Source organism: Phoca vitulina, unplaced genomic scaffold, assembly GCF_004348235.1.
Source record: "Phoca vitulina isolate PV1807 unplaced genomic scaffold, GSC_HSeal_1.0 scaffold51, whole genome shotgun sequence".
Taxonomy (NCBI): Eukaryota; Metazoa; Chordata; class Mammalia; order Carnivora; family Phocidae; genus Phoca; species Phoca vitulina.
Window position 1 is genome coordinate 9886296 of NW_022589754.1, and position 23589 is coordinate 9909884.

A 23589-nucleotide genomic window follows, 5' to 3' on the forward strand; every position below is an offset into this window, starting at 1 on the left:
TCGATCCAGGGACTCCAGGATCATGACCTGAGCCGAAGGCAGTCGCTTAACCAACTGAGCCACCCAGGCGCCCTAAATTCTACACTTTAAACTAATATTAAACTATATGTTAACTAATTGGAATTAAATAAAAACTGAAAAAGGTAAAAAAAAAAAACTAGTGATGAAGAGAGAATTTTAAAAGCAACAAAAGAGAAAACATTTACATATAAGGGAAAACCTGTAAGACAAAATCCCTTAAGGCTATCAGCTGATTTTTTTCAGTGGAAACTTTGAATTCAAGAAGAGAGTGGCATGATCTATTCAAAGTTCTGAAAGAAAAAAAAACCTGCAAACAAAATACTCTATCCAGCAAGGCAGACTAGAAGGAGAGATAAAGAGTTTTCCCAGATAACCAAAAGTTAAAGGAATTCATTACCACTAAACCAGCCCTAAAAGAAATGTAAGAGGAAATTCATTGACTATAGAGGAAGACTATAAGGAGGATTAAGTAAAGTAGGCAAGAAAAAATTTTCACAGGTACATATAAACATAATAAAGTCATAGATTAAATACTTATAAAACCAGTACAGAGGTTAAAGCATAAAGGAGGTGAGATCAATTATATCTATAAAAGTTAGTCAAAGGATTCACAGAATATAAGGATGTAAGGTATGACACCATATAGATAAATTGTGGGGTGGGGAGTAAAAATTTAGTGTTTTTAGAATGGATTCAAACTTAATCCTCATCTTCATATAGACTGTTCTATGCATAAGATATTACATATACACCTAATGGTAACCACAAATAAAAACCCTGTAACAGATATACAAAAAAGAAGAGAAAAGCAACCAAGCATATCACTAAAAAAGGCCATCAAACCACAGGGAAGAGTGCTAGAGAAGAAAGGAATAGAAAAGAGATACAAAAACAACTTGAAAATAAGTAACAAAGAGGCTTCTCGAGGCAAGATGGTGGAAAAGTAGGGAACCTCGTTTCATCTGGTTCCTTGAATGTAGCTAGATAATTATCAAGTCATTCTGATCACCCATGAATGCAACCTGAGATGTAAGAAAACAATACCTGGAACTCTACAAGTAGAAAAGCCACCACTTTTTGCAAGGTAAGATGTGTGGAGAAGTGAGTCTGAAGGGATATATCAGAAGATAAATGGCAGGGGGAGGGAGCCTCCATAACCTGGCTACCAGAAAGTGATATAGCCCTGAAGGACAAAATCAGAACTCTTAGAAATCTTCTCCAGTGAAAGACATATCTGGCTGAAAGGTGCTCATGGTGGTGAAATGGTGCAGAATTCTGGGTGGGACACTGTGGTCTCAGGTCCCCAGAGTCACAGAAAGAATAGGGGTGCCTGAACTGGCAGAGTTCCCAAGCATTGGAGCCGGGAAACTGGTTAAGGTCAGCGAGCCCAGGAGGGGACTCTCAGCTCGGTTCATGATAAACCATGAGACACACACCTATTGGGTGACTACTCTTGGCATGGTGACCCTGCAAAGGACAGAAACACGGGGACCCTCTGCCTTCCTCTGGGAGGGGCAGAGCGGGTGCACACCTGACCCGGGGACAGCTCTCAGTGCAGGAGCCCTGCAAAAGACAGGGAAGCATGGACCCTCCGACTTCCACTGGGAGGGGTGGAGCAGGTGCATAAACGATTGGGCAACAGCTCTTGGGTGCAGGGACCCTGAAAAAGACAGTGGCAGGTGACCCTCCACCTTCTCCAGGAGGGGCAGAGTGCACGATCAGGTGACCTCTCTCCATGCCAGGGCCCTACAAAGTGCAGAAGCTCCAGACCTTCTGCCTCCCCCCTGGAGGATCAGTGTGGGCACCTACCACAGGAGTCTGCAGAGTTTGGCGCACACACACAATAGTGAAGACCATTTATCCCTGAGGGTTTACTGAAGAGAGGAGAACGTGATCTTTTGGCTCTGGGGCTGGAGATTGGGGTGCAACTATTTTTATTTTGATCCTCTAAAGAGGCAGGGAAAGCCTTCAGGGAAGAAAAGCCACACAGAGCAACCAGCTTACACTGAGCCCAGCCCCCTGGCAAGGGGTGGTGCAACTCCACCCAGAAAAAGACACCTGAGAAGCACGGCAGCAGACCCCTCCTCCAGAAGACCAACTGGAAGAAAGGGTGCACAGCAAGTTTACGGACCACACAGGATTGAAAACTCCAGCACTAGGGGAAAGTAGTATATAGAATTAGAGGGTTTTTTTCCCTCATGATTCACTTATCATTCAGTTTAAAATTTTACATTTCTTTTTTTCTTTTTTCCCTTTTCAACTAGTTTCTTATTTTATCAACTCTTTGTTTTTAAGTCATTCTTAATTTTCAATTTTTACATTTACATTTTATAGACATATTCATTATTTTGGCTTCACCCTATTCAATTATAATTTTGTATATATATACATAAGTTTTGCTTTCTTTACAAATTTGGGATTTAGTGTCTTCTAACACACAGACCAAAATACACTCAGGAGGAAGTGGACCACGCTGTTTTGTCCACCTGGGAGATTATACTCCCTCTTCCCTCGCCACCCCCCCTTTTTTCTGCTTTTTGTTTTTCTTTTCTATTTTGGTTTCTGACCTCTCTGGATTTGTCTAGTGTGTATTTTGCTTGGGTCATGGTTGATATTTTTGATTCTATTTATTCATTCATCCATTCTTCTCTGGGCAAAATGACTAGAAGGAGGAATTCAAAACAAAAGAAGCAGAGGTAATACTCTCTGCCACAGATCTAATCAATATGGATATAAGTAAAATGTCAGAGCTGGAATTCAGGATAGCAATTATAAAGTTACTAGCCGGACTTGAAAAAAGCATAAAATACACTAGAGAATCTCTTAGTGCAGAAATTAGATCTAATCAGGCTGAAATTAAAAATGCTCTGAGATGCAGTCTAAATTGGATGCTCTAACAGCTAGGGTAAACGAGGCAGAAGAGAGAGTAAGTAACATAGAAGACAAGTTGATGGAAGGAAGGAAGCTGAGGAAAAGAGAGAAAAACAACTATTGGGCCATGAGGGGAGGCTTTGAGAAATCAGTGATGTTATAAAATGAAGCAATATCAGAATTATTGGAGTGGCTGAGGGAGAAAAAGAGAGAGGGCCAGAAGGTATATTTGAGCAAATCATAGCTGAGAACTGGGGAAGGAAATAGTCATTCATGTCCAGGAGGTAGAGAGGACCCCTCCCAAAATCAATAAAAATAGATCAACACCCTGACATATAATAATGAAGCTTGCAAATTTCAGAGAAAAAGAGAAAATCCTGAAAGCAGCTTAAGAAAAGAGGTTCCCTAACTACAGGGGTAGGAATATTAGACTGGCAGCAGACCTATCAGCAGAGACCTGGCAGGCCAGAAAGGGCTGGCATGATATATTCAGAGTACTAAATGAGAAGAACATGCAGCCAAGAATACTTTATCCAGAAAAGCTGTCATTCAGAATGGAAGGAGAGATAAAAAGCTTCCAGGACAGAAAAACTGAAAGAATATGTGACCACCAAGCCAGCCCTGCAACAAATATTAAAGGAGAATCTGTAACTGAAGGGAGAGCCCAAGAGTAACATAGACCAGAATGAAACAGAAACAATCTAAAGAAACAGGGAGTTTACAGATAATACAATGGCACTAAATTCATATCTTTCAATAGTTCCTCTGAATGCAAATGGGATAAATGTTCCAATCAAAAGACACAGGGTAACAGATTGGATAAAGAAGTAAGACCAATCCATATGCTATCTACAAGAGACTCATTTTAGACCCAAAGACACCTCCAGATTTAAAATGAGGAGATGGAGAACTATTTACCATGCTATGGGACCTCAAAAGAAAGCTGGGGTAGCAATCGTCATATCAGACAAATTAGATTTTAAACCAAAGACTGTAGTAAGAGATGAAGAGGGACACTATATCATGTTTAAAGGGTCTACCCAACAAGAAGATCTAACGATTATAAATATTTATGCTCCTAATTTGGGAGCAGCGAACTATATCAACCAATTAGTAAACAAACTAAAGAAACACATTAATAATAACACATTAATAGTAAAGGACTTCAAAACCCCACTCACAGCATTGGACAGATCATCTAAGCAGAAGATCAACAAGGAAACAAGGGCTTTGAATGACACACTAGACCAGATGGATTTCACAGATATATAAGAGCATTCCATCCTAAAGCAATACAATACACATTCTTCTCGAGTGCACATGAAACTTTCTCAAGAATAGATCACATACTGGATCACAAATCATGTCTAAAACAATACCAAAAGATTGAGATTATTGCCTGCATATTTTCAGACCACAGTGCTTTGAAACTGGAACTCAATCACAAGAGGAAATTTGGAAGGAACACAAACACTTGGAGGTTAAAAAGCATCTTGCTAAAGAATGAATGGGTCAACCAGGAAATTAAAGAATTAAAAAATTCATGGAAACTAATGAGAATGAGAACACATCAGTTCAAAACCTCTGGGATGCAGCAAAGGCGTTCCTTCCTAAGGGGGAAGTACATATCAATACAAGACTCTCTCAAAAAATTAGAAAAATCCCAAAACCACAAGCTAACCTTACACCTAAAGGGTCTGGAGAAAGAACAGCAAATAAAGTCTAAACTAAACAGGAGAAGAGAAATAATAAATATTAGAGCAGAAATCAATGAAATAGAAACTAGAAGAATAGTAGAACAGATCAACAAAACTGGAAGCTGGTTCTTTGAAAGAATTAATAAGATCAATAAACCTCTAGCCAGACCTTTCCAAAAGAAAAGAGAAAGGATCCCAATTTTTTAAAAGATTTTATTTGTTTGATACAGAGAGAGAAGACAAGCAAGGGGAGCAGCAGAGGAAGAAGCAGGCTCCCCACTGAGCAGGGAGCCCAATGCAGGCCTCAATCCCAGGACCCTGAGATCATGACCTGACCTGAAGACAGACACTTAACTGACTGGGCCACCCAGACGCCCTGAAAAAGGACCCAAATTAATAAGATCGTGAATGAAAGGGGAGAGATCATGACCAATACCAAGGAAATACAATTTTAAGAACATATTATGAGCAACTATATGCCAACAAATTAGGCAATCTGGAAGAAATGGATGCATTCCTGGAAAGTGCAAACTACCAAGCCCAAAACAGGGAGAAATAGACAATCTGAAAAATCCAATAACCAGCAACAAAATTGAAGCAGTAATCAAAAACTTTCCAAAAAACAAGAGTCCAGGGCCCGATGGCTTCCAGCGGAATTCTACCAAACATTTAAAGAAGAATTAATACCCATTCTACTGAAGCTATTTCAAAAAATAGAACTGGAAGGAACTCTTCAAAACTTGTTCTATGAGGCCAGAATTACATTGATCCCAAACCAAAGACCACATCAAAAAGGAAAATTACAGAACAGTAACCTTTATGAACATGGATACTAAAATACCAAGATCAGGTGGAACCTGGAAAAGATGGCAGAGGAGTAGGGGACCCTATTCCAACTGGTCCCCAGAATTGAGCTGGATATCTACCAGACCACTCTGAACACCTACGAAATCAGCCTGAGATGTAAGAAGATGGATCTGGATCTCTACAAACAGAATAACATAGGTGGTTGGTTACAAGGTATGAAGCTCGGAGCTGTGATTCCATAGGCACATATCTGAAGATAAACAGAAGGGGGAGGGAGCCGAGCCGTCGGGACCCTACACCGCTGGTGAGCGATAGCCTCTCACTCTGGGGACAGGGCACAGACTCCCAGACCAGTACCGATGGGGAAGGGACTTTAAGGCAACCCCCCCCCCGGACTGAAACCAGAGTGGTGGGGCCAGGTGTTCAAACTGGGGGCAGCTGGCAGTTTTGGAAGCACAAAGGGAAAAGATGTGTGGCGACCTGGAGACAAGGACTGGGAGCACAGCTGAGGGGCTCACAACCCAGGACGCTGCAGTTTATAGCAGCACAGACAGAAACAGAGATAGTGTGGCCTGGAGAGCTCACTGAAAAACATACTGTGATCTCTCTGCTCAGAGGCAGAGGGTTGGAAACGATCTCATCTGCTCTGACTCTCGGAAGAGACACAGAAAGCCACAAGGGAAAGCCACCAGAGAACAAAAGCCCAAAAAACCCGTTTTCACTGAGCCCATCCCCACCAGAGGGGGCAGAGAAACTGCCCAAACAGGGTTGCCTGAGTAACAGCGCAGCAGGCCCCTCCCTCAGAAGACAGGCTGGAAAACAAGAGGCCAGCAACCGTAAGGTCCCTATAAAACAGGTGCACCTTGGTTGGGTTGTGGTCAATAATTTGGACTCTATACATTCCTTCAACCACCCATCAACAGAATGACTAGGAGGAGGAACCCCCAAAATAGGAAAGACTCAGAGACTATGACTTATGCCACAGATTTAAAAATGGATTCAGATATAACCAAGATGTTGGAGATGGAATTCAGGCTAGCAACTGTGAAGACAATAGCTAGAATGGAGAAATCAATTAATGACAACATAGAGTCTCTAAAGGGCAGAAATGAAAGCTGAATTGGCAGAACTTAAAAATGCTATCAGCAAGATCCAATCTAATCTAGATAATCTAACAGCTAGGGTAAGTTAGGCAGAACGAATTGGTGATCTAGAAGACCAATGAATAGACAAGAAGGGAGAAGACGAGGCCAGAGAAGAACAGCTCAAATTCCATGAAAATAGAATCAGAGAAATAAGTGACACCATGAAACGTTCCAATGTCAGAATTATTGGGATCCGGGAGGGGGTGGAGAGAGAGAGAGGAATAGGACATATATTTGAGCAAATCATAGATGAGAAGTTCCCTAATCTGGGGAATGAAACAAACATTCTTGTCCTAGAGGCAGAGAGGATCCCTCCCAAGATCAAGGAAAATAGGCCAACACCCCGACATGTAATGGTAAAACTCGCAAATCTTAGAATCAAGGAAACCATCTTAAGGGCAGTTAGGGGGAAGAGATTCCTTATGTACAGAGGGAGGAACATCAGAATAATGTCAGACCTATCAACAGAGACCTGGCAAGCCAGAAAGGGTTTGCAAGACATATTCAGGTGCTAAACGAGAAGAACATGCAACCAAGAATACTTTTTCCAGCAAGGCTGTCATTTAGAATGGATGGAGAGATGCAGAGCTTCCAAGACCAGCAGAACCTGAAAGAATCTGTGGCCACTAAGCCAGCCATGCAAGAAATATGAAGGGGGGTTCTATAAAAGGAGAAAGACCCCAAGAGTGATATACAACAGAAATTTACAGGGACAATCTATAAAAACAATGTCTTCACAAGCAACATGATGACAAAAAATTCATATCTTTCTATAATCACTCTCAACGTGAACAGCCTAAATGCTCCCTTAAAACGGCACAGGGTTGCAGATTGGATAAAAAGACAGGACCCATCCATATGCTGTCTACAAGAGACTCATTTGGAACCTAAAGATACATCCAGACTGAAAGGGAAGGGATGGAGATCCATCTTCCATGCCAACGAACCTCAAAAGAAAGCTGGAGTAGCAATTCTTATATCAGACAAATTAGATTTTAAGCTAAAGACTGTAGTTAGAGGCACAGAAGGACACTGTATCATTCTTAAAGGGTCTATCCAACAAGAAGATCTAACAATTGTAAATATCTATGTCCCCAACATGGGAGCAGCCATCTGCATAAGCCAACTGTTAACCAAAATAAAGAGTCATATTGATAACGATAAGTTAATTGTAGGAGACCTCAATACTCCACTCTCAGCAATAGACAGATCATCTAAGCAGAAAATCAGCAAAGAAACAAGAGCTTTGAAGGACACACTGGACCAGATGGACCTCATAGATATATACAGAACATTCCACCCTAAAACAATAGAATACTCATTCTTCTCAAGCGCACATGAAACTTTCTCAAGAATAGACCACATAAGGGGTCACAAATCAGGTCTCAACCAATACCAAAATATTGAGATGATTCCCTGCATCTTCTCAGACCATAATGCTTTAAAACTGGAACTCAATCACAAGAAAAAATTTGGCAGAAATTCAAACACTTGGAAGCTAAAGACCACTCTGCTCAAAAATGTTTGGGTCAACCAGGAAATCAAAGAACTTAAACAGTTCATGGAAACCAATGAGAATGAAAACACATCAGTCCAAAACCTATGGGATACTGCAAAGGCGGTCCTAAGGGGGAAATACATAGGCATCCAAGCCTCACTCAAAAAAATAAAAATTCCTGAATTCACCAACTTACTTTACACCTTAAAGAACTAGAGAAAAAGCAACAAACAATGCCTAAGCCACGCATTAGAAGAGAAATAATTAAGATTAGAGCAGAGATCAATGAATTAGAAATCAAAAACACAGTAGATCAGATCAATGAAACTAGAAGCTGATTCTTTGAAAGAATTAATAAGATCGATAAACCACTGGCCAGACTTATCCAAAAGAAGAGAGAAAGGACCCAAATTAATAAAATTATGAATGAAAGGGGAGAGATCATGACTAACACCAAGGAAATAGGAACAATTATTAGAAATTATTATCAACAACTATATGCCAATAAGCTGAGCAATCTGGATGAAATGGAGGCCTTCCTGGAAACCTATAAGCTGCCAAGACTGAACAGGAAGAAATTGACAACCTGAATAGGCCAATAACCAGTAACAAGATTGAAGCAGTGATCAAAAACCTCCCAAAAAACAAGAGTCCGGGGCCTGATGGATTCCCTGGAGAATTCTACCAAACATTCAAAGAAGAAATAATACCTATTCTACTGAAGCTGTTTCAAAAAATAGAAATCAGAGCAGAAGACGAACCATGAGAGACTATGGACTCTGAGAAACAAACTGAGGGTTCTAGAGGGGAGGGGGTGGGGGGATGGGTTAGCCTGGTGATGGGTATTGAGGAGGGCACGTATTGAACAGAGCACTGGGTGTTATACGCAAACAATGAATCATGGAACTCTACATCAAAAACTAATGATGTAATGTATGGCGATTAACATAACAATAAAAAAATTAAAAAAAATGATGTACTGTATGGTGATAACATAACATCATTAAAAAATATATTAAAAAAATAGAAACAGAAGGAAAACTTCCATCTGTATGTCTTCTTTGTAAAAATGTCTATTCATGTCTTCTGCCCATTTTTAAATTGGATTATTTGTTTTTTGGGTGTTGAGTTTCAAATTCCTTTATATATTTTGGATTCCAGCCCTTTATCAGATGTCATTTGAATATATCTTCTCCCATTTCATAGGTTGCCTTTTAGTTTTGTTGATTGTTTCCTTTGCTGTGCAGAAGCTTTTTATTTTGATGAATTCCCAATAGTTTATTTTTGCTTTTGTTTCAACTGACACAGAAGACATCTAGAAAGAAATTGCTATGGCTGATATCGAAGAGGTTACTTCCTATGTTCTAGGTTTTTTATGGCTCCATGTCTCCCATTTTGGTTTTTAATCCATTTTGAATATATTATTGTGTATGGTGGAAGAAAGTGATCTGGTTTCATTCTGTTGCATGTTGCTGTCCAGTGTTCCCAGCAGCATTTGTTGAAGAGACTGTCTTTACTCCATTGGATATTTTTTCCTGCTTTGTCAAAGATTAGTTGAACATATAACTGTAGGTCCATTTCTGGATTTTCTATTCTGTTCTATTGATTTATGTGTCTATCATTATGTCAGTATTATACTGTCTTGATGATTACAGCTTTGTCATAGAACTTGAAGTCTGGAATTGTGATGCCTCCAGCTTTGCCTTTTTTCAAGATTGCTTTGGCTCTTTGGGGTCTTTTGTGGTTTCATACAAATTTTAGGATCGTTTGTTTTATCTCTGTAAAAATGCTGTTGGTATTTTCATAGGGATTGCATTAAAAGTGTTGATTGCTTTGGGTAGTACAGGCATTTTAACAATATTTGTCCTTTCGATCCATGAGCATGAAATATCTTTCCATTTCTTGTGTCTTTTTCAATTTCTTTCATTAGTCTTTTACAAGTTTTCAGAGTATAGGTCTTTCACCTCTTTGGTTGGGTTTATTTCTAGGTATCTTATTGATTTTGGTGCAATTGTAAAGGGGATTGATTCCTTAATTTCTCTTTCTGCTACTCCATTATTTTTGTATAGGAATGCAACATATTTCAGCACATTAATTTTGTATCCTGCAACTTTACTGAATTCATGTATCAGTTCTATCAGATTTTTGGTAGAGTCCTTTGGGTTTTCTCTTTTCTTTTTCTTTTTTGTATAGAGTACGATGTCATCTCCAAATAGTGAAAGTTTTACTTTTTCCTTGTTGATTTGGGTGCTTCTATTTCTTTTTGTTGTCTGATTGCTGGGGCTAGGACTTCCAGTAGTATGCCAAATAACAGTGGTGAGAGAGGACATCCTTATCTTGTTCCTGACTGGAGGGGAAAAGCTCTCAGTTTTTCCCCATTGAGGATGATATTAGGTGTGGGTTTTAAATAGATGGCCTTTGCTGTATTGAGGTATGTTCCCTTCAAACCTACTTTGTGAGGGTTTTTATCATGAATGGATGTTGCACTTTGTGAAATGCTTTTTCTGTATCTATTACAATTTTTATACTGTTCCTATCCTTTCTTTTATTAATGAGATATATCACATTGATTGATTTGTGAATATGAAACCACATTTGCAACCCAGGAATAAATCTCACTGGATCATTGTGAATGCTTTTTTTTTAAAAAAAAATGTATTGTTGGGTTTGTTTTGCTAGTATTTTATTGAGAATTTTTGCATCCAGGTACATCAGGATATTAGCCTGTATTTCTCTTTTTTAGTGGAGTCTTTGTTTGGTTTTGGAATCAGGGTAATGCTGGCCTCATTGAATGAATTTGAAAGTTTTCCTTCCTCTTCTATTTTTTGGGATAGTTTGAGAAGAATAGGTATTATCTCTTCTTTAAATGTTTGGTAGAATTCTCCTGTGAAGCCATCTAGCCCTGGACTTTTGTTTGTTGAGAATTTTTTTATTACTGACTCAATTTCTTTGCTGGTTATGGGTCTGTTCAAGTTTTCTATTTCTATTTCAGTTTTGGTAGTTTATATGTTTCTAAGAATTTATCCACTTCTTCCAAGTTGTCCAATTGTTGGCACATAGTTTTTCATAATATTTTCTTATAGTTGTTTGTATTTATGTGGTGTTTGTTGTTATTTCTCCTGTCCTATTTGTGAGTTTGTTTGTTTGGATCCTTTCTGTCTTCTTTTTGATAAGCTTGGCTAGAGGTTTATCAATTTTATTAATTTTTTTCAAAGAATAAATTCCTGGTTTCATTGATGTGTTCTATTGTTTTTTTTCTATATCATTTATTTCTCCTCTAATCTCTATTATTTCCTTCCTTTTGCTGGTTTCAGGCTTCATTTGTTGTTCTTTTTCTAGCTCCTTTAGGTGTAAGGTTACGTTGTTAACTTAAGATTTTTCTTGCTTCTTGAGGTAGGCCTCTATTGCTGTATACCTCCCTCTTAGCACTGCTCTTGCTGCATCTAAAAAGTTTTGGATCATTGTGTTTTCATTTTCATTTGTTTACATGTGTTTTTTAATTTCTTCTTTGATTTCCTGGTTGACCCATTCATCATTTAGTAGCATGTTACTTAACCTCCATGTATTTGTGGTCTTTCCAGATTTTTCCTTATGGTTGACTTCTAGTTTCATAGAGGTGTGGTCAGAATATATGCATGGTATGATTTTGATCTTCTAGAATTTGTTGAGGTTTGTTTTGTAGGCTGATGTTTGATGTATTCTGGAGAATGTTCCATGTGCACTTGAAAAGAATGTGTATTCTTCTGTTTGGGGATAAATCCATCTGTTAAATCCATCTGTTGCAGTGTGTCATTCAAAGCTATTTTTTCCTTATTGAGTTTCTTCTTAGGGGATATGTTCATTGATGTAAGTGGGGTGTTAAAGTCCCCTACAATTATTGTATTATTATCAATTAGTTCTTTTATGTTTGTTATTAACTGTTTTGTGTATTTAGATGTTCCTATGTGGGGTGCGTAAGTATTTACAATTGTTGTATCTTCTTGTTGTATTGTCCCCTTAATTATTATATATTGTCTTTCTTTGTTTCTTGTTACACTCTTTGTTTTAAAGTCTATTTTTACCAATATAAGTATTGCTATTCCAACTTTCTTTTGACATCCATTTGCATAATAGATGTTTCTCCATCCTCTCACTTTCAATCTGCAGCCTTCTTTAGGTCTAAAATGGGTTTCTTGTAGGCAGCATATACATGAGTCTTTTTTTTTTTTTAATCCATTCTGACACCCTATGTCTTTTGATTGGAACATTTAGTCTATTTACATTAAAATAATTATTGATATATTTTTGTTAGTTGTCATTTTATTCCATGTTTTCTGGTTATGTCTGAAGATTTTATCTGATCCTTTCTTGTCTTTCTCTCTAGAAATTTTATTTCCCTTTATAACATTTTATCCTCCTCCATTTATAATCTAATTGTCTTAAATATTTACTCTACATTTATTGTAATATTTTGCTTCAACTGTGAAACATAATTTAGAAAATTCAGGGACAGAAGGAAGGTCAATTGTATTTACTCATATTTTTACTTTTTCTGGTTTTTTATTATTTTTTCCTACATTTCACATGACATAAATTTTATTTTATTTTATTTTATACCTTTCATTTTGTTACTGAGACATTTCATTCCTTGTTAAGAATTTCTAATTTTGGGGATGCCTGGGTGGCTCAGTCAGTTAAGTATCTGCCTTCAACTCAGGTCATGATCTCAGTGTTCTGGGATCAAGTCCCACACTGGGCTCCCTGCTCAGCCAGGAGCCTGCTTCTCCCTCTGCCTGCTGCTCCCCCTGCTTGTGTTCTCTCTCTCTCTCTGACAAATAATCAAATAAAATCTTTAAAAAATGAATTTATAATTTTTATTACTTTTAAGGATGATCACATTGCTTGTTGGAGCATTTTATTATTTAATTTTGGTCTGGAGAACTTCCTTTAGCCATTCTTTTAGGTTAAGTCTATGGGCAACAATGTTAGTTTTCCCTCTTCTGAGATCCTCTCCCTCTCCTTCATTATTAAAGATATATAACTGGATGTAGAGTTGGGTTGGCAATTGTTGTCTTTCCACACTTAAAAATATTTCGCCATTTACTTCTGTTCCCCCATAACTTCTGATGAAAAACATGTCATTTGAATTAATGTTCTCGTAAGTAAGGTGTTGTTTTTCTCACTGTTGTCAATTTTTTTCTTTTTCTTTTTCTTTAGTTTTTATAATCTGATTATGATTTATCTTATATGGGTTTCTTTGGGTTTATCCTTTATTGGTTCATTCAACTTCTTGTATCTGTATCTCAATAACTTTGCCAAAAATGAAAAATTTTCATCCATTATTTCTTTGAGTACTTATTCTACTTTTGTGTCCAGAATGACCACGACAAGCCCCCTCCCACTTTTTAAATTAAAGAATCATTCCATTTCTCCAGCCTCAAATAGTGTAAGTATTTTATGAGCCTTTTGCTTCTTAATTTATATTGGCAATGACAACAAGATTCGGTATAGAATTTTTTCCATTTCCTTATATGTTATATGTTATAGCAACTTAATTAAAATTTACTTCCTCTTCTTGGTTGTCACAGCAATGGTTATTTTGTTCATGACAGAAATCTTTCACTTATCACTCCTGCCTGCCTCATATGAAAAGTCTTATATCACTGTTTTCACTGGCCATAAATTTATTTTCCTTTTTTTAAAATAATGATTTAAATCTTCCTATTTTTTGAGTGTCTCAGCAATATTTGTTTTGTTTTCTAAACTCAGCATTCTTTTTTTTTCAAAATTTAAATATATATTTTATTATATTATTTATAATATAAAGATGATTCTGCTTTGAGGAAAATCTCTGTTAAGTCTTCTACATTCAAATGCTCTTTTGGTGTGAATTTCAGAAAGATAATTTTCCTTTCTTTCTTTATTGTGGTCAAATATACATAACATAAAAGTTACCATTTTAGTCATTTTTAAGTGTACAGTACGGTGACATTAAGTACATTCATTCTTGAAGGAAGTTTTCCCATATCTTTTTTTGCATTAGCAATGGTCACTTGTCCAAAAGAGTAGTATTCCTTGTGTCTGCCCAGCTATGGCTACTTTGCTCATTCAGGAAGTCTTCCAATTCCCAATTGTGCATGAAATAAATCTTTCATATTTCTTTTGTAATATTCATAGAAAATGTACTTAGTAAACACCTCTTATATTTCCCACCTTCTGATCTTTACCAGCCACTTCAAATTTATTAACAAAAGAATTCTTTCCATGCCTGCAAGGGGCATAGCTACTTTAGGAAAAAGTCTTCCATCTTCATGACCTGCTGAGACAAATTCTCCTTTCTTCCTCATCTCAAACAACCACACACCTACACTCCACATACATTTTCCCACTTCCTTGTCTTCCCCAACCTTGGCTTCAGTATTCATGAAAGAAGTCTTTGACATCTGCACATGCTTCAGTCTTAGCTGCTTCCCTTTGAAAAGTAGTCTCCTCTCTTTCTCTTTGAACTGACCATGGCCAGTTTTTTCACTAAATAAGTATCCCACATTCCTGCAGAGGAAGTGTCATAAAGTGGTTAGGGCCAGAATGTTTACAGTCATACTTCTTGGATTTGAGGTATAACCTTGATCAAGAACTTCACAAAAAAACTGTTCCATCATCCTGTTTGCACTGGCTACTTTGTTCAAGAAATAAATCTTCCATTTACCTTACTGCCTCAGCACTGTTTCTATTTTGTTCATGAACAAATCTATTTTTTTTATGATAGCTAGTTTGTTCACAGGTCTTTCACTTTCAGTTTGCAATGGCTTATGGATAATTTTTTTCAAGAAAGAAGCTTTCCATTTTTGTTGTATCTGTACCAGTCCTGGCTACTTTGATGATAAAAGAAGTCTTCCACCTTTTTCTCTTTCCTGGTAATGGTCATCTTGTCCATAAAAGAAATCTAATACTTTGGCTAACTTGTCCATGAAAATTAGATTGTTTTTCATCTCCTTTACAGCAAAGGTCAAGGATACTTAATTCTTGAAGAAAGTCTTCACTTCTCTGAGATCTCCAGCAATCAGATCTTGACTACTGTACCTAGTTTGAATCTTTATTTTCATTGCAAATTTGAATCCAGCTGGTGAAAACCCCACATTATCTACATCCTCTTGCCAAACACACTTAGACTAATGGTTGGCTTATTTATATCAAACAAGCTACTGGAATATGATAATCTAGCTGGGCTATCTTATTACCATGATATCCTTTTATAACAACTCACTGCACTTCACCCTGAACATTCTCTTTCAGAGCAATTATGATTGCCAATCTTGCTACCACTTTTTATCTCCTAGTTTTACCAATATCTTGACAGCATATAAAGAGACATATAAAAAGTATTCTAACCAATACAAAGTCATAGGCAAGGGCATCTAAGTGGGAGACCTTATTTGGTTCCCTTCCTTACAATTTTATACTGTATACCTATGCCAATTCATAAACATTTATTCAAGTTTTAATGATTTATGTTTCATCTGATATGACCCTCCACCAAATATCCTACTTATTTCTCCCAAGAAGGAGAATACAAGTATAACAGGAGAGATGCTATAACCATGGTGACACAATGACCAGTTTTGGTTCCTTGTTCCCTGGAAGGGTAAAGTAGTCATGAAGATTCCCTTTTACTTCAGGAATGCACTAGAGTGCATTAAGATTTTCTATGGGTAAACCTGTAGAAATGCAGACTCTGCCTAAGGAAGGATATCTTGGGAAAGTATGTTCATCCCAACACAGCCACTTCATTAGATCAACTTGTCCAAACAGACAGAGACTATTAACTTGTAAAAAGTCAGCTGTGGATGAATGTGAAATGATCTTTTCCTGAAAATAAGATGCATTGCTTCTCCTGCTTAGACCTACTGCTCCTTGTTTCCAGCATCTCTGAATTCCATTTGGCTTCACACCTTGGCTTTTGATTATAAATTCATGCTCGCTGAAAAGCTTGACGAGTTACTTTGGACATGCGTATCTGCCTTGAATTTGGCACTCTCTCAGACCTGATGTTTTGTATTCCTACTTCATATCTACACATCATAATTGCAGGTAAGAGGTTCTCCTGAATTTCACCCATCTCTCTGGGTAATTTTTTCCTCAATCTCTACAGCATAAATTAGAAGCTTGAATAAATTGTGCAAATGGAGATTAACAATAACTTAAATGGAGAGGTACAAGTTAACTATCAGGAGCAAGGGAGAGTTATAACTGATGAATGTATATCCATAAGTTCTTTCCACAGACCCCCTGCAACACCTGCAATGCAATTTTAACTCCATCCTTCAGAAAATAAAAATGGTAATTCCATATAGATAGGCTTCTTTATAAAAATTACAAATATTATAAAGCTCAAAAGTATCTATTTATACATATTATCTAAGAAAACCTATAAGGCTGGTGTTTCTAAAGTCTTTACTACTAAGACCAATGTTGGGAGAAATTATCCTGCTCATTCTCATTTCAATTGAGCATGTGAGGACTATTCATGGTTTGTGACTACCACCTAGTTATGTTTAAACAAACACCTAGGTGTTTCTGGGTAAAGCTGCCATTCATCAGATTGTACAAGGGGAACAGCCAGTGAGTATGCTCCTACCTTCTAAAACTGGCCCAGTAGCTGTCCACAAGCCAAGGTCCTAAGAGCTTCTGAACACCAAGCATTACTTCTGCATACTGCCATAAATGCCAATTCTCCAGTAGTATGTCCAGGAAGTAAGCAGAGTAAGACCTTAATCAGTCCCTGTACACATGTTCTAATTCATAAAAAAAGAGACCTCGAACACAGGGGACAAGAGTGTGTTGTAGGACAAAATGGAGAATATGTTAGGCACAGTGAAAAAAATATATTTAAATATATAAGCTGGAAAGTAAGGAGAACCTAAAAATACAGGTGGTGATATTGCAAATTTCTGAATTTTTCTAAAACACAGAAATGTTTCTTAGGTGCTCTTCTGAAGACTATTTGGAATGAGTGGTGGATTTTAAATGAAATATTTAAATTCATACTTTGTAGAATCTGAGAAGCTGTCATGGATTGACTGGCACTCTTTTTTATCTCTTTAATTCTCTCTTACTCCCTTTTGTTCAAAAATATTAAGCCTCTGTTATGGAATAGCTTTCTAATAAAAATATAGTTCTACGACTATCACTTTTGCTTGGGAAATGCTCTTATGTAAGAGATGGGTCTTTAAAGTGTCAGCCACTTCAGGAATCACATTTATTTCAGGAATTTATTTTTCTTCCAAAGATTTTATGAGAGTGGGACTGATATTATATTCTTATATGCTCTGAAGCTGCTTTTTGAACTTCATAAAACTGAGACTCATGAAAGACTTTAGAGGTGCTTTATCACTTCCAATGGGAGAAATCTCAATGTGCAATTGCTAAAGAAACCCAGAATCAAACCAAGTCCTTTGAGAATGGGATAATTTCCCTGGGATTAAACATTTAAATGAAAGCTATATTTAAAAAAATGTTGGGACTTTCTTTTTCTGCAGGACTAAGAGCCTGATTTGACAGTAGGAACAGATTTGTACAGAAATACATTATTTGAAATATGTTTGTTCTTATCTACTGCAGAGGTAGATGCCAGAAGAGAGATTCTTGGTATCAGATCAGAAAACTTGAAAATTATAGGATACATGAGATATTTGGGTTGGAATAATACAACATCAGGGCTCATTACTTATACCAGCGGGCACTCCTACAACTAAAGAAAAGACCTGGGCTCCACCCAGGAATTTGCAGTTGGATCTCAGAAGACTGAGAAGATAAAGGGGAGGAAAGAAGAGGGATTTTTAAATGAATATTTTGGAGTTATTTATTTTTGAAGAAGTGGTTGAATTAAGAGTAGGGGTCTCATAGTTAAAATGTTAGAAAGTAGAGGATAGTCGATATTTTATATTGCAATATATTATTTTGTTTTGATGATACTCTTTTAGAGTATAAAATGCATAACTTTTCTAGTCAGCTTTCTAGGGTGAGGGGATGTATTGTTAAATGTGAAGGAGAATACCATTAGTATTTTATATTGATGTTATATTATTTGAACTATAATGATACTGTTATATTTTGAACAACATATTCTTCTCTGATGAGCTTTATGGGAAGGGGAAGAGCACTTATATAGTTAAATGTCAGGGGGAAATATTTGTGGAATTTTAGAGCAATTCTATCATATTATTTGCAATAGAATTATGCTTATGGAATGTGTAACCTTGTCACTTAAAATTGGTGGATTGAGAGGGGATGTATACTTAGTACCTATACCAGTATCTAGTAGTAAAAAATCATTTAATAAATATTTGTTGATTGGATTAATAATTAATTAACTGAGTGGTTACTTATATGGTACTTCCTCATTACTTGGTATTTCCTCATAAATGCTAGATAAAAATTTATATTTATTTTATAAATAAAAATTATTTACCTGGTGTTTCCACTCAGAAACACCTGGGTAGGAAAAAAAAACATAACCAGATGGCAATCAGAATTCATGAATAAGGGGTGCCTGAGTGGCTCAGTTGGCTGAGTGTCAAACTCTTGATTTCACCTCAGGACCCAGCCCTGTGTAGGGATCAGCAGGAAGTCTGCTTAGAATTCCCTCCCACCCTTTACCTCTCCCCCTCCCCTGCTCATGCTTTCTCTCTCTCTCTCTCTAAATAAAGAAAATCTAAAAAAGAAACCATGAATAATCCTTACACATCCAATTGAAAAAAAAATCCTCCTATGTGCTGCAGAATGAACAGAATGAACACTCATCTCAATACCTTCCTTAGCAGTAAGATTCTAGAAACACCAGCCTTTCATTTTTTCTTAGGAAACATGTTTGTTAGATATCTATATGAGATACCTGCCCATATTCCTGGAGGGCCAATTAGGGTTGGCTGTATCAGTGGTAGGCATCAGGAGGATTTGGGTATTTAAGACAATAAATTTGGAACCAAAGGACAGAGAAAGACTTGAGGTTTAAATAGATTTTGGAACTACATCACTTCTGGAAGATGACTCAAACTGAAGCTGCTGAAGAGACCAGATAATAATTAGGTATATGATGACACTCTTTGGATTGGACTGAGCAGAAGAAGGCAATGATGGTATTGTAGTGGATATTTTAAACTGAGGACCTTAACTTCCTCTGGGAAACAACATTTCCAATCTACATGGTTACAGAGGTGGGTTTCTAATGGCAATCTTTCAATTCCCTATTCTTATGACCATAATAATGATCAATATTACACTATTCCTATGGCCATAGTTGATTGAATCAGAGGTGAGTATCAGACTAAGTTGAGCTGTTCAGAGTCCCTTTCCTACAAACTTAGAATTGCAATGGGGGGAGAAAAAATTTTTCTGTGGCCAAGCTTACTATATGTGTAGCAAGAATAATTCTTAACTCCACAAATGGATGTGCAAGGAATGCCACATAATTTTATTTAAGCTTAATTAAAGCTAACTCCAAATTTTCACCCCATTGAGCTACTGGGAAATTAAATGCAAGTCATTTTTTTAAGTTCTCCCCTTTCCATATGTCATAGAAGAATATGAGAAGTTTGTGTGGTGCTTGAACAATGGAGGTTACCAATGATATTTTCACTGTCCCTGCCTGTTTATTACCTCTGCAATATGGTGGCTCTGTAACTTCTGTGTCAACTATGGGTGAGGGAATTTTCTGTAGGTATTTTCTGGTTTTGGTTCTAACTTCTCTGAAACAAGGGAGTACAAAAGGCCTAACTTTGTTTTTGTAATGGGATAGAACAAAATACATGTAAAGAAAATCCCTCACAAGTTAATGTCTCAATAACTTATACTGCTACTTAAGTGAACTTAAGAACTGTTGAGTGGACATGTTATGGATACCCATCGGGTTCCCTTCCTAGATTTCTGAAATTCCTCCTTTTCTGGTTATTACTCTGTTCTAATCTACAAAGCTGAGCCCAGAGCAACAGAGATTGAGCCTCACTCAATGTGATGGTCATTTTTATGTGTCAACTTGGCTGGACTACAGTTCTCTATCATTCAGTCAAACACTAATCTTTTGGTTGCTGTGGAAGGTGTTTTTTAGATGTGATTAAAGTATATAATCAATTACCTTTAAGGAGACTATTCTAGATAATACAGATGGCTCTATCCAATCAGTTGAAAGGCCTTCAGAGAAAAGTAGAACCTTTCCTGAAGAGTAATTCTGCCTGTGGATAGCAACTTCAGCTTGTGCTCAAGAGGTCTGGTATGTACTTCATGATGATCTGCCCTATGGATCTTGGATTTGCCTTGGCAGCCCCCAAAATCCTAATAAATCTCTCCCTATATATCTTATATACATTATTATCTGTAATATTTATATAATGTGTCTCTAGATATACCGTCTTCATCCATTCAGGCTGCTATAACAAAATACCATAGACTGGGTAGCTCATAAAAAATGCAAACTTATTTCTCACAATTCTGGAAGCTGGGAAGTCCAAGATCAAGGTGCAAGCATGGTCAAGGTCTGGTGAAAGCCCTCTACAGGGTTGCAGATTTTTAACTTCTTACTGTGTCCTCACATGGTGCCAGTGAGCTAAGGAGCTGCTTGGGGGGATCTCCTTTATGACTACTAATCCTATTCATGAGAACTCCACCCACATGACCTAAACACCTCTCAAAGGCCCCACCTTTTAAAACCATTACACTGAGCGTTAGGATTTCAATATATGAACCTTGGGTGGACACAAACATTCAGACTATAGCATATATTATATTCAATATATCTTTTAATATATAACATGTATTGTATAATTTTGTCTCCATTCCTCCTTTGTAGATAATTTGTTTAGGGATAAATACACTTAATCCAAAGAGATCAACCAGATTGTCTCTTCTAAAGTGATTTTCAACTTAGACACAGAGAAACTAAAGGATAACTACATCACTTTAATGGCAAGATATTAGGGGAGGCTCAAACGTTCCTGTTGCTGAGGCCCCAGAGCTACTGTGACATTTTGGATTCTGTGACATAATCTAGTTTCATTCTAATAAATTCCATTTACTGTTTTTGGTTTAAGATAAAATTGGTTTCTGATTTTTGTAACCTCGCAATTATAAAGAGGGATACCTGGGAGTACCTGGATTAAAAGCTTAAACGCAATACCTGAAAGCATAAAACTCCTAAAAGAAAAGATAAACAGTGAGACCAGACCAAGATGGCGGAGGAGTAGGAGACCTGGATTTCGTCTCCTCTCAGGAATTCAGCTGGATAGGGATCAAACCATTCTGAACACCTACAAACTCAACAGGAGATCGAAGAAAAGAATAGCAACAACTCTCTGAACAGAAAAGCGACCACTTTCTGGAAGGTAGGACGTGCAGAAAAGTGAATCCGAGGCGTTATCTGGGAGGATAGACGGCGGGGGAGGGGCCTCCGTCGGCCGCTCCTGGCAAGTGATAGAGCCACGGAGCACAAAATCGGAACTTTTAGAAGTCTGCTCCGCTGAGGGACGTCACTCTGGTGGCGAAGTGGGGGGTGGAACCCTCGCGGGACAGTGTGGTCTCAGGACCCTCGGGGTCACAGAAAGACCGGGGGTGCCTGAGTACGGCAGAGCTCCCAGGTATCGGAGCGGGGAAGCCGGCTGCAGAGACGGAGCCCAGGCGCGGGCTCTCAGCTCGGGGTTGTCATAAACCGTGATCCGCGGCACAGTCGGGCCACTGCTCCTCCAGCATGGACCCAACAAGCGGCAGATCCGGGGAGACTCACCTTCTTCCCCTGGGAGGAGAGGTGCGGGAGCGCACCGCGGGGATCTGCTGGGTTTGGAGACTCCACCCGGGGTCGGGTGCCAGATAGAAAGGCGCGGTCACAGGCCGGGTGAGCGCGGAGTGTGGCTGGAGACCGGGGAGACGGGAGTGACTGACTGCTTTTCTCTGGGGGCTCGCTGAGGAGCGGGACCCCGAGTTCTCGGCTCCTCCGGGGCAGAGACTGGGAGGCCGCCATTTTCACTCTCCGCCTCCAAAGCTGTACGGAAAGCTTGCAGGGAACAAAAGCTCCGGAGAGCAAACCCGAGCAGATTACTTAGCCCGGACCGGCAAGGGCGGGGCCATTTTGCCTCCGGCAAAGACATTTGGGAACCACGGCAACAGGCCCCTCCCCCAGAAGATCAGCGAGAACAGCCAGCCAAGACCAAGTTTACCGATCAATGAGAACGGCAAAAGTCCAGCGCTAGGGGAATACTGCACATAGAATTCATGGCTTTTTTACCATGATTCTTTAGTCTTTCAAAGTTAATTATTTTTTTTAACTGTCTTTTTTTCTTTTTTCTTTTTTTCTTTTTTTTTGAATTTTTCTTTTTCCCTTTTTCAACCAACATCTTATCAATCCCTTTTAAAAAAAAAAAAATTTTATTTTTCATTTTTAAAGTCATATTCTATCCCTTCATAGTAGTTACCTGTATTTTTGGCATATATATATAAGTTGTTCTCTCTTTAAAATCTTGAGATAGTTTCTTCTAACAGATCAAAATATACTCTAAATCGCTAGTGTATGGTTTTTTTCTACTCCCCTGCCTGATCACATTCTCTCCCTTCTTTCTTTCTTTTATTTTATTTTATTTTTTTAATCCTCTTCTTTCTTTTATCAAACAACTTATCAAATCCTTTTTAAAAATTTTTTATAATTTCCATCTTTACAGTCATATTCCATCCCTTCATCATATCAACCCTTATTTTTGTACATATATAAGTTTTTCTTTCTTTAAAATTTTGGGAGGGACTTTCTTTTAACAGACCAAAATACACCCAAAATCTAGTGTGTGGCACTGATCTATAAACCAGCCTGATCATATTTGATCACATTCTGTTTTTGTTTTGTTTTGTTTTGTTCTGCTTTTGTTTGTTTTTATCTTTATCTTTACCTTTTTCTTTTTTCTTTTTTTCTTTCTTTTTCTTTTTTCTCTCTTTCCCTTTCTTTTCCCACTGCTTCAGGTCTTTTCTGATTTGTTTAGAGTATATTTTCTGGGGACGTTGTTACCCTGCTAGCATTTTGTTCTCTCATTAATGTATTCTCCTCTGCACAAAATGACAAGACGGAAAAAATCACCTCAACAAAAAGAACAAGAGGTAGTACCGACTGCCAGGGACCTACTCAATATGGACATTAGTACGATGTCAGATCTAGAGTTCAGAATCATCACTTTAAAGATACTAGCTGGGCTTGAAAAAAGCATGGAAGTTATTAGAGAAACCCTTTCTGGAGAAGTAAAAGAACTAAAATCTAACCAAGTAGAAATCAAAAAGGCTATTAATGAGGTGCAATCAAATATGGGGGCGCTAACTGCTAGGATAAATGAGGCAGAAGAAAGAATCAGTGAGATAGAAGACCAAATGATGGAAAATAAAGAAGCTGAGAAAAAGAGAGATAAACAACTACTGGATCACGAGGGCAGAATTCGAGAGATAAACGATACCATAAGACGAAACAACATTAGAATAATTGGGATCCCAGAAGAAGAAGAAAGAGAGAGAGGGGCAGAAGGTATAATGGAGCAAATTATAGCAGAGAACT

The 23589-nt window shown here is 37.8% G+C and overlaps 1 long non-coding RNA gene across 1 annotated transcript in view; it reads left to right on the forward strand.

Annotated features, from left to right (window-relative positions):
- LOC116621882 overlaps positions 1-21255 on the forward strand; it is a 125254-nt gene extending 103999 nt beyond the window's left edge. The window contains exon 4 of the long non-coding RNA XR_004297483.1: positions 15940-21255. This is a non-coding gene — a long non-coding RNA (uncharacterized LOC116621882). The remainder of the gene's footprint in view (positions 1-15939) is intronic.
- The last annotated feature ends 2334 nt before the right edge of the window (positions 21256-23589 follow it).